We start from the raw sequence: 12773 nt of genomic DNA, 5'->3' as shown, positions 1-12773 counted from the left end.
AGTAAGTTAACTATATAAGATTAACCAGGACAACAACCATATGTTCTTCATTGCGAATATTGTGACCGTCCGAGGACGTGTAACCTAAAGTAAACGGTCCGAGAGGATCACCGGGTACTAAGATTCTTTTCCACGTTTACGATGATTTTTATAGCTTCAACTTGCTTTAGGCGTCTGGTCCGAGGACCGAGGCATGAATGAATTTAACTTAAATGCTTAGAAAGGTGCCAAGTGCCAACGCGTGTTAGTTTCCACAAAGCAGGAGGTCCGAGGACCATGCAAGGCCTTTGTTCTATCTAGTACTTAGACTCTTCTTTGAAGTAACTAGTTTCCTCATAGGTTTGAGTCTGAAGACCATGCAAGACCTTGGTTCTGTTTAGTACTTGGGCCTTCTTGAAGTAGCTAGTTTCCCCATAGGTTTGAATCCGAGGACCATGCAAAACCTTGGTTCTGTCTAATACTTGGGCCTTCTTGGTGTAGCTAGTTTCCCCATAGGTTTGAGTCCGAGAATCATGCAAGACCTTGGTTCTGTCTAGTACTTGGGCCTTCTTGGTGTAGCTAGTTTCCCTATAGGTTTGAGTCCGAGGATCATGCAAGACCTTGGTTCTGTCTAGTACTTGGGCCTTCTTGGAGTAGCTAGTTTCCCTATAGGTTTGAGTCCGAAAAGTACGCAAGACCTTAGTTCTGTCTAGTACTTGGGCTTTCTTGGTGTAGCTAGTTTCCCCATAAGTTTGAGTCCGAGGACCATGCAAGATCTGGGTTCTGTCTAGTACTTGAGCCTTCTTGGAGTAGCTAGTTTCCCCATAGGTTTGAGTCTGAGGACCATGCAAGACCTTGGTTCTGTCTAGTACTTGGGCCTTCTTGGAGTAGCTAGTTTCCCCATAGGTTTGAATATGAGGACCACGCAAGATCTTAGTTCTGTCTAGTACTTGGGCCTTCTTGGAGTAGCTAGTTTCCTCATAGGTTTGAATCCGAGGACCACACAAAACCTTGGTTTTGTCTAGTACTTGGGCCTTCTTGGTGTAGCTAGTTTCCCCATAGGTTTGAGTCCGAGGACCATGCAAGACCTTGGTTCTGTCTAGTACTTGGGCCTTCTTGGAGTAGGTAGTTTCCCTATAGGTTTGAGTCCGAGGAACATGCAAGGCCTTGGTTCTGTCTAGTACTTGGGCCTTCTTGGAGTAGCTAGTTTCCCCATAGGTTTGAGTATGAGGACCATGTAAGATCTTGGTTCTGTCTAGTACTTGGGCCTTCTTGGAGTAGCTAGTTTCCTCATAGGTTTGAGTCCGAGGACCATGTAAGACCTTGGTTCTATCTAGTACTTGGGCCTTCTTGGTGTAGCTAGTTTCCCCATAGGTTTGAGTCCGAGGACCATGCAAAACCTTGGTTTTGTCTAGTACTTGGGCCTTCTTGGTGTAGCTAGTTTCCCCACAGATTTGAGTCCGAGGACCATGCAAGGCCTTGGTTCTCTCTAGTACTTGGGCCTTCTTGGTGTAGCTAGTTTCCCCATAGGTTTGAGTCTAAGGACCATGCAAGACCTTGGTTCTGTCTAGTACTTGGGCCTTCTTGGTGTAGCTAGTTTCCCCACAGGTTTGAGTCCGAGGACCACGCAAGACCTTGGTTCTGTCTAATACTTGGGCCTTTTTGAAGTAGCTAGTTTCCCCATAGGTTTGAATCCGAGGACCATGCAAAACCTTGGTTCTTTTCTAGTACTTGGGCTTTCTTGGCGTAGCTAGTTTCCCCACAGGTTTGAGTCCGAGGACCATGCAAGACCTTGGTTCTTTCTAGTACTTGGGCCTTCTTGGAGTAGCTAGTTTCCCCATAGGTTTGAATCCGAGGACCATGCAAGACCTTGGTTCTGTCTAGTACTTGGGCTTTCTTGGTGTAGCTAGTTTCCCCATAAGTTTGAGTTCGAGGACCATGCAAGATCTGGGTTCTGTCTAGTACTTGGGCCTTCTTGGAGTAGCTAGTTTCTCCATAGGTTTAAGTCCGAGGACCATGCAACAGCTTAGTTCTGTCTAGTACTTGGGCATTCTTGGTGTAGTTAGTTTCCCCATAGGTTTGAGTCCGAGAACTATGCAAGACCTTGGTTCTGTCTAGTACTTGGGCTTTCTTGGTGTAGCTAGTTTCCCCATAAGTCTGAGTCCGATGACCATGCAAGATCTGGGTTCTGTCTAGTACTTGGGCCTTCTTGGAGTAGCTAGTTTCCCCATGGGTTTGAGTTCGAGGACCATGCAAGACCTTGATTCTGTCTAGTACTTGGGCCTTCTTGGAGTACCTAGTTTCCCCATAGGTTTGAGTTCGAGGACCATGCAAGGCCTTTGTTTTATCTAGTACTTAGACTCTTCTTTGAAGTAACTAGTTTCCTCATAGGTTTGTGTCCGAGGACCATGCAAGACCTTGGTTCTGTCTAGTACTTGGGCCTTCTTGAAGTAGCTAGTTTCCCCATAGGTTTGAATCCGAGGACCATGCAAGACCTTGGTTCTGTCTAATTCAAAATTTAAGATTAACAAATAAATTGTACTTGTACATCTAAAAGAAATTTAATTTTTATTTCTTATTTTAATATTTAAATAATTTGTTTTAGTGTTGATTTTATTCAAATGGTTATAAGTTATATCACCCATTTAGCTGTAAAACTAGCATATGTATCCATATGTAACATTCTAACTTAATAATAAATAAAAATATAATACCCTAACTTAATGTAACATTCTAACTTACAAATAAATAAATATAACACCCTAACTTAAAGTAATGTTTGTAATTGTATTGTGCTTTAGCCTTTAAGAACACATATATTATTTTTTTCGCATAAAAAAACACAAATATTAATATTACACATGAAAAAATAATGAATTCTATAATTGAAACAGTTGAAAAGCCAAAATCTCAATTCATTAATGAAAAAATATCCAAATTTCTGAATTTTAAAAAAAGGAAAATGGAGTTAAGTAAAGATAGACTTGCATAGGAATTTTGACTGATGGATATAAGAACATTTTTAGATCATTCTTTTTCTCTCGTATCCAATTTCATGTTTAATAGCAAATTTTGCTTTTAATTAAAGAAGATAGATTACATGGAACAAAGCACCAAACAAAAACCATAACAAATTAAATCCACAATAAAATAATCCACAATAAAATGTTGATGTCTACAACAAATAATCATGTGATAAGAAAAAAAAATACAAATATATTGCTTACTATATTGACGTCTAAAAAATAATAATAAAAGGTGTGATCAAACATAGAATTTCAACCTATCTATAAAACTTGTTGATAAAAATCATATAATATATAATAAAAAGCAACAAATACACAAAATCTATTCAATTTGATTAAAAAAAAATACATGCAAGTTTGTAGGTAGGGTAGAAAGGAGAAGAGAAGAATCTAGCAAATAATTATAAATTTATAAGGTAAGTAGTAGAAAGAATAATACACTAAAAAATTGTGTGTGTATATAGAGAGAATTTTAGGCTATGAAGAAGATGATATGAACAAAAAGAAGGAGTTTAGGTGAAACTCAAATACTTATTTTTTTATTAACTTTATTATTAGGAAAAAGATGATATAAGATGCAAATTTATCCACACACCAAAAAAAAAAAAAAAAAAAAAGAGTAGCTAAAAACAAAATGTAGTTTGATATACAGTATTTAAAATCTACTATCTTTCTTCTTTCATGTATTTTTTATCTCTCTTTTTTATTTAAACTCTATCTTTTTTTATATATAGGTAATTCTATCCTATTGATTTTAGGTTTTGTTGATAACATTTTAAATAGACACAAATGTAGTTGTAGTTGTAAATCAAATACTACTTTCTTCTATTACTTGATTTTTAGGAAAAATATGACATAAAATGCATATTTGTCCAAAAAAAAAGGAACTTAAAAAAATTAACAAAAACGAACGTATGTTGATACACAATAGTATTCAATTCTATCTTCTTCTTCTTTCTTTCTTTTTTAATTCTATCTTATTTGCTTTATTTTATGTATTTTTTATTTATTGAAATTCTGTCTTTTATTTTAGGTAATTCTATCCTATTGATTTTAGGTTTTGTTGATAATATTTTAGATAGACCAACCAACTAAATTTAATCTCTTTTTGAAATTTTAGAAAACACTTATATAAGAACATATATAATGTTGTTTTTATATAAAAATTACTGCAATAAGAAAGTTGCTATTATTTTTATAATACACGACATGTAAAAAATAAGAATTAGTTGGATTAGATGAAGAATTTGGATTGTAATCAAATTAACATTTTTATCAACTTAGAAATTATAGGAGAAGAAAAATTGTATATATTTTTTCATAAAATATAAAATTTAAGAAAATTTATGCAATATGGTGAAGTCACTTGACGCAACCACGACATCTAAGCCCAATTTTTATCAACTTAGGAATTATAGGAGAAGAAAAATTGTATATATTTTTTCTTAAAATCTAAAAGAATTTTATGTAATATGGTAATGTCACTTGGCGCAACCATGACATCTAAGCCCAACTAGTTGTGCGAAACCCAATTTTTATCAACTTAGAAATTATAGAAGAAGAAAAATTGTATATATTTTTTCTTAAAAATCTAAAAAAAAAAACTTCATAATATAGTGAAGTCATTTGATGCAACCACAGCGTCTAGACTCTAAACCCCACTTTTAGTATATGATATAATCTATATATATATATAAAACCGAAGCTTTTGAACCTCCCACAATTTTCCACATCAGCACAGTATTAAAAAAATAATAAAATAAAATAAAAAAATAGTATTAAAAACATCTTTCCCATTCCCTTTCACGATGGATTTCACGAAGCTCTACTTTTCCAAATCCTCTGCCTTTTCCACCAACGACCATCGATCATCTACCTTTTCCAGACCATCGATCTCCTTCATCAGACCACCGAAGACGGGATCGCAACGTCCTTTCCCATTCCCTTTCACATTGCTTTGGCTTTCCCAATCCTTTGCCTTTCCCATCGCATCCGATATCTCCTTCCTCAGACCAACGATTTGTTTAAGACCATCGATCTCCTTCATTAGACCACCGACGACGGCATCGCATCCACCATACCCACCATCGCATCCGATATCTCCTTCCTCAGACCACCGATTTGCCTAACACCATCGTTCTCACCCATATCCACTTCACTAGGTTTCACCACGTCAAAACCTTTACTGGTAAGGTTTTTTGATTTGTCTTAAAATTTTATCGTTTAAATAGGATTTAGGCTTAGGGATTTCGATCGAATTGATTTTGATTTAGGCTTAGGTTTGGGTATGTAATTTTTGGAATGTGAAATTCTTTAAAATAAATCATGTTTAAGGTTTCAGATATGCTCTTGATTTTTTATTTTTTATTTGTTCTTCACTATGTTGTTTGGTTAATCATCTTATGGGTTCTAAAAACAACTCTGCTGGAGATAGTTCTACTTACATTGTTTAAATTTGAGACAAAATTAAGAGAGAGACAGGGTCTCTAAGGTTCATAGAGAAATTTGAGGGTCACCCCTACGAAAGCCGCCACCTGTTATCATTACACCATTCCGTCAATGTCATATTCCTAAAACCACTACCAGTAATTTAGATAAATAAATAATTGTGCGTTATATAGGTTTTGGTTGGCTTAGTTTTGATATAGGTATCTTTTCTCCTTATTCTTTAAATAGCTTTCTTTTTGTCTACATGAATATTAGATGGGTATAGAGTCTCTAGAAAACCACCCCATTCTCCCTCTCTCAAATTTTGCCTTTTGCTATATGCATGCAAATTGTTTGATAAAATAGCTTCATATTTTTTCCGTTTTAACTTCAACAGACTTTAATATAACTATATGAAAGGTTTGTTGCAGACTGGTCCTCTTAGTTGGTATGTTCTGTGAAGTTGAGGTGGATCTATGAAAAGGGTTTTAGGTAAAATCAAAGGTTTGTTGGAGTCCTGTCAGTTTAAATTATTTTGGTTGTTTTAGTTGCACACTTCTAATTAATGGCATTTATCTATAAGGAACTGTAAACTTTTATTAATCTATCAAAAATAAAATTAGAGCAGCTTCATACTCTGTGAGATCCAAATAATGTTTTATGTTGTCTTTTGGCATTGAAGCTATTGACTCTTTCATTATTAGCAATGAAGATAAGTTAATTAATTAATGGTTAAACATCTTGACAGCTCTGTTGTAGTTGACCAAAGTGAAAAGTTGAATCAATACTACTTACAGCTCTTTTGTCCCAATTCCTTATTAGTTTTTCCAATCTTAGTTTGATATCTAGCCTTTTAAATTCTAATGTCATCATCTTATTCCTCTCATTGCAAATTGAACCAAATTCAATGGAAGTCCCCCACTTGGGTTTTGCCCTGTTTATGGGTTGAAAATATATATCTGGGTTTTTTGTAATCCTGGGATCTGACTTTGGTTTGGGATATATTATATATATGAAATTAATGGGCAGCAATGCAGTATATTGGTGTGTAAAATTGCTGTGCCCAATGCATTGGACAATATGGAGATGCTGCAAATGGCGCATTTGAGGTTGATGACCCCCCCCCCCCTACTGTTTTCCCAATTATGCTTTTTTATCATTGTGATGAAAAAGTTGCTTATATATGTGTACAGCAGCAAATATATGATTGTTGTTTTAAATCTGTCTTTTTTTTTTTTTTTTTTTTTTTTTTTTTTTTTTTTTCTGCACTGTACTATTTGTCTTCTATTAATGATTCTTGGCTGAAAATTGGATTATTATGGTTTTGCAGGTAATGGCTTATTTGGTAATACAACTACAAGACGAGGAAAGTCAGGTATTTACCAGTCTTTTCTTTATTCTGTACTGTTTATTGCATATTTATTGGTAATATGTTTGTAGAGAGAATTTGAAATTGGAATATGACCATAATCACATCTTTATTTTTTTTTTAATTCTGAAGTTAGTATGTGAATGCTATATTTTTCTTCAATTTTTCCCCTTTCTATAACAGCTAACTGTTAATTTGTAATATATGTTTTTGCTATATAGTTATATTTATGAATTAAATTTTTGTGAATGCTTTGCTTTTAGTTTATTCCACAAGCATGGAGTCTGCTTTCTATGCAAGATTGAGACGAAGATTAATTTTATCTTAAAAGAGAAATGGAAGGGGAACGATATTGACATATTAAAAAAATATTTTTCTTTAAAAAACTCATAATTAGTATGTAACCTAATAATTAGTATGTAACCTAGGCCAAACAAGAACAAGAGATGATGAGCCATTTGAAAGGAGTATTCGACGTAGACAATATATCATTAATGATGAAAGTAGAAAACAACGTAAGTGTGGACGAGCAAGAGTCAGAGTTGTTGTTCTTTCCGTCTCCTCAATACTCAGTCTCCACTCCCATTTGAGCCAACTCCTCCAAGAAGGTCACACTCTCTCTCTCTCTAACTAAATCCATTTTAGTACGAATAGCATTAGATATTCTTGAATCGTTTTAACTTTTATTTAGTTTTACTAATCGGTTTATATTTGAATTGCTTTTAGTTTGATTATTGTTGGTTTCAAAAATCGATTTGGATTATAATAGTCTAATCACACCTTAGAATTTGTTCAATTAATTGGGTTTGTTTCCATCTCATTAATTTTTTAATATAATTTCTTATTATGATTTTGTAGCCGATAAAGGTAATCGTAAATGTGCACACAGAGATGGATGGAGAGAGATTAAGAGAGGAATTCTAGGACTGTCAAACTACTACCATGTCAAATCATCACCCACCTTCAACCCTATCTCTTGACACCTTCATATACTGCAAGAACCACTACCAGTACAGGTATTTTTAACAACAAAAATTTGTGTTAAATATTATTTAGGTTTTGTTATTTGTTAGTTTTTTTAGATTTAATTTTGTGAAAAATAATTATTAATATAACTCATATTTGTAGTCTAATTATTGTGTTGATGGTTTAATTAGGCCGACAACTATTCACAGCTGCTTATGCTTCACTGTCATCATTCTTTTGAACCCTTGGAAGGGTGAGCTTCAGTAATTTGAAATAAAATGATTTAGAAAGAAGATAAAGTTTTTCACTTACCAAAAAAAAGGAAAGAATATAAGGTTTTAGTCAATAGGCTTTCTATGTTGCTCCTATGGTCATAAGGCTAATCTTCATTTTCCAATATTCAAACTAACATTATTGCTGCTGTGTGCTGCTATACTAAGGCCTGGTGCTGTTGTTTGTGAAATTTTTTTGTTGTTGTTGTACATGCTAATATGCATTATGCTTCTATTGTACTTAGTGTTAGCTGTATTGTGATCATTGGTAATTGTTGGCATTGTACTAGGAATTGATGCAAAGTCCAGGACGTTTTGGTAGTTATTGGCAGATTCTTAAAAAAGCACTTAGTGAGAAATATTAACATAGGCTATGTTTGTTTGCTTCACGTTAATAGAAGGTTGCAAGGAAATTCAAATGTTAATAAAAAGTTGGCCTCTTAAGAGTGTGCCACCTTAGCTTTGGAGTCTTCACAATTTTACACCTCAACAATATTTTTAATTTTTATTTTTAGCACGGTATTTTAGGTAAATATTTTACTTAGTTTGAACTTAGAACTACTTTGAACCCGATAATGCACTCCCCCTCTCTCTATCTTTGTAACCTCAATAGGCTATGGCTGCTACCGTGATTTCAAATATCTCTAATAGCAACCTCTGAGGACAACCATCCAAAGGCAAGATGGAATGTGGGGTACCGCTGCAAGTGTTGCCTTGAAAAGAAAAGACTGCAGTTGATTCAAATGCTCCAGCTACTGCTTGCAGTGCACACAAGACTGAGACAAGGCTGATGAATAACTTTATATGTAATAACATTATAACCTTATTTCACAAAGTTCAAGGTCCTTAATGTTTTTCTTTTAATATGTTTTATTTATTTATTTAAATTGATGTAGTTTATTTAAAGATATGTAAAGCATTCTTGTGTTTGCATGTTGTGCTCCCTTTCTACTGTTTATTAATTGCATTATATATGACTTTTCAAATGATACTCCTAAATGTGATTTTTAAAGCGCATTGATGATGACAAGAACAAAGAATAAACAACTAAGATTATCAAGATTTTGCAAACAGACTGAATAATAGAAGGGATTATGTTAAAAAAAAATGATAGGGACCTTAAATTTCATGAAAGAAATGATGCAATTGATAGTAGATGTAGGATGCCTACCAGTAGTTTGAGGTTGTTAACTAAAGATACAAATAAGTAATACAAAGTTAGATGTTGTTTTTAACTTTGTACTTAGGTAGAAAATCTGAAAGGAAAACAATTTGTTTTCCAAATACAACTAAATGACTATAATCTCAACTATGGATCGGAATTTTACACTGTTAAGAAACTTTTTGACTCTTTTGAAGAAACTGACAAAGCAATTCAACTTGATAAAATGACAGAAGTATTCTTTAATTTAGAAAAATTACAAATATGATATTTAAGATGTATATGTTGTAATACATTCCTCAACCTGTTCTATTGCCAAGTTTACATCAGTGATACTTCAAATGAATGTAGCAACAACTTATCAATTGAAGAAGATGGTGATTGTACCAAATTTCAAAAACTTGATGTTCAAACCAATGTGCAACTCACACCAACATCTGTACTCAAGGAAAACAAAAGGGCATATTTAGGGACTACTACAAAGCAACAAAGGAAGAAGATACAAAAAACATTTTAAAGTTGTCTTTCAATCTCTAAAATTTTCTATGCACAATTTGGTTTTAATGAATTTGTGATTTTGATACTAAAGACGTATTAGAACAAACGAAATGTTTTTGCTTTTATGCACAATTTGGTTTTAAATTGAAACAGAGAGGAATTAAATTCTTATATTTAGTTATTTGATACCCAGATTTGTTTTTATTTTTTATGAATGACCAAGTTTGTGATTTTTTAGGGATATTTCTGGGTTTTGCATGTTGGATTATATTCTCAAAATTTTAATTAAGCTTCTATTTAGGTGTTAAGGAGAGAAAAACAGTGAAGCACAAGTAAATGGAAGCTCAATCAGTTGTGAATGGGTCTTTTTAGATACATTGGTAAATTGTGAGTTTTGCTTTGTTTTATAGAGAATTGATGCTGAATTCCAATAGCTAATGTCACATCATTTGGAAAAAATTGGTAGATTTTCCGTGCATCGCACGGGTTAGCGACTAATATAATATGATTTTGATTATCTGCTTCCACATTTTGAAGCCTTACGTCATCGCCTATGAGACTTCAGTATTAACTATTAACTATTTTCATGTGTTAATATAAAAGTCAAAAGCAAATGTTGGTCATTTTTTATATAAAAATAGTTAAACTACTCTCCGATCTCCTCATCGGCTCACCGCATGCGCCATATATGTCGTATGTAGTTAGAGACTTAGAGGCGCTTTTATTCTTTCTTTTTTATTTTTTGTCAATTTTATTTTGTCATTATGTCAATGTAAGATAGTTTTTTAAGAGCATCAAATTAGAATATCATGTAAACGTTATGAAAGATATAAAATTTATATTAGATCACGTCACGTTTTCCAAAAGAGAAATTTATATTAGATCATGCTTATAAAACTATTTTTAGAAACCAAAAAAAAAAATTATTCAACAAAAAACTACATCATAAATATGTTTACAATATTTGTAAAAACAGTACATTCTACATATTCAACTACTAAGAGTGCATAATTTTCATATTAGAGCATCCATATTAGTGGAGTGATAATTTTAATTATTTGGCACCACAAAAAACTACTTTATCTATTAATTTTACCTTATCGCTTTACACAACATCTAATATCAGTGGTTTTATTTTAGTTTTCAACACAATAAAATAATATATCCATTACAATAAAAATAAAAAGAAAGAAAAGAAATCAGTAAAATAATTAAAATAGTGTGAACCCAGGTATAAAAAAGTGTTTTTTTTTTTTTTTTTTTTAATACTGTGGGAGCATTTTTTGCTTGTCCCAAATTGGACTAGTGGTACTCTTTCTAATTGGCACATCCCTTATAAGCTAGAAAGGGGAAGGCCATCTTTCCAATGTGGGACAAGCAAAAATTGCCTAAGGATAAACATGAGTTTCCTTAGAGCAAAAAATGCTCCCACAAATACCTTTGAGCTACCATGCATAGCCATCTTTGGCTGTGCATTGTAACAAAGAAGCCAAAAATCTTGGTATAGCTCCACCAATGGAGCCTTACTATTGCATTTGGTGGTGCTAAAAATAGCAATATAGCTTTTTAGCACCACTAATACTAATGCTCTTATACATTGTGTATATGATGACAGTTTGATGATTGGTGTAGCTTCATATCCCATTATTCCTAGAAATATCTACAAATTAATTAGTTTAAAAAAACAATAATATAAAAAGAGAAGTATTAAGTTCACAATATTTTCATAATAAATCATAATTGGTTAAGTTTTTAATAGTTTTAATTTGAATCCATTACTAAAATTACTTTTTTGCCATCAATAACAACTAATAACAAGCTTCCACTTAAGATTTGTAGTGAAAGTATTATAAAAATATTGTAAACATAACATTTCTACAGAAGTCTTTCTTGTTTGCAATGTGAACTACTTAGAGGCACAATGTTGATCTAATTTCCATGTTAAATATATATAAAACAGTAATAGTTGCATTGTAAAAATTTATATGTTTTTCATTTTTGTTTGTTTTGAATATTAAAACTTTTAGAACATTAGTAATGGTGTAGGCATTTTTCTAAAATGCTAAATTTACCATCAAATTTTAGTAAAAGTGGGCTGCATCAGTGGAGGCAAAGCCAAATTTTTTGGCTTTTGAGCTAAGATGGTAAAAGAAAATTTAATATTTTATTAAAATATATATTATTTTATTGTGTTGGTAGTGGTTGTTTTTTATTGTAGTATATATATTATTTTATTGTATTGTTTATATTATTTTATTGTATTGACTACTAAAATAAAACCACTAATATTGGTTGCTTTGTAAAGTGAGGTGGTAATTAAATAGATAAAGTAACTTTTTGTAGTGTCAAATTACTAAGTTTTTGGCACCACCAATACTGATGGTCTTGGTGGAAAAAGATGAAAAATCCACTATAGGAAGTTTTAGGGGATCACATTGCAAAAGAGTATTTCGCTTTTTTGCTGCTGTGGTAAGCTGATTTAAAAAATTGAGGAATACCGTGCAATGGAGAGGGTTATTTTTTGCTGTGAAAACAATATTGAAGGCAACCAAAAGAGTTTTGACATTTTATGTCTTTTTTTTTTTTTTTTTTTAGAAGGTTGACATTTTATGTCTTAATTGCTGGAAAAGAATAGTCAGGTAACTAATAAGTCACCATGAGGAGTGCTGATGGAATTGGCAAAAAACACAAATGGACCATTAAAAGTAAACTGTGATGATGCCTCTTCTCTTGCCTTAGCTAAATGGGCACTATGTAATGGTTAATCTAGCTGTATTAATTTTAACTTTACTCAGTTATTTTTTCATTTAATGTAAATTTTAACAAATCCATTATTGGATAACATTTTTTTTATTCTCTATACTTACAAAAATTTTGAAAAATCAAATACCGATAGTTATATCATTAATTAAATGTTTAAATTTTAAGTTTCAAGTTTTTGTAGTCTAAAATTATGCATAAAAAATAAGTTTATGGATCAAATAGTAAATAACATCTGATTGGCACGAAATTTGACGTACATGTTAAGAACATTAAAAATATGCAATTCGAGGGTTAGATTTTCAAAATTGTCA

General features: G+C 32.4%; 1 long non-coding RNA gene across 2 annotated transcripts; it reads left to right on the top strand.

Annotated features, from left to right (window-relative positions):
• The first annotated feature begins 4924 nt into the window (after positions 1 to 4924).
• Positions 4925 to 8972, top strand: LOC126698347 (uncharacterized). 2 transcript variants are annotated; one of them, XR_007646437.1, is made up of 4 exons: positions 4925 to 5193; positions 6763 to 6807; positions 7660 to 7817; positions 7959 to 8972. It is a non-coding gene; the product is annotated as an uncharacterized LOC126698347 (long non-coding RNA). The 2 variants fall into 2 exon arrangements; XR_007646436.1 differs by lacking the exons at positions 4925 to 5193; positions 6763 to 6807 and adding an exon at positions 7034 to 7409.
• The last annotated feature ends 3801 nt before the right edge of the window (positions 8973 to 12773 follow it).

This window comes from Quercus robur, chromosome 9 (genome assembly GCF_932294415.1).
Source record: "Quercus robur chromosome 9, dhQueRobu3.1, whole genome shotgun sequence".
Classification (NCBI taxonomy): domain Eukaryota; kingdom Viridiplantae; phylum Streptophyta; class Magnoliopsida; order Fagales; family Fagaceae; genus Quercus; species Quercus robur.
This window is presented reverse-complemented; position numbering and strand designations above follow the sequence as displayed.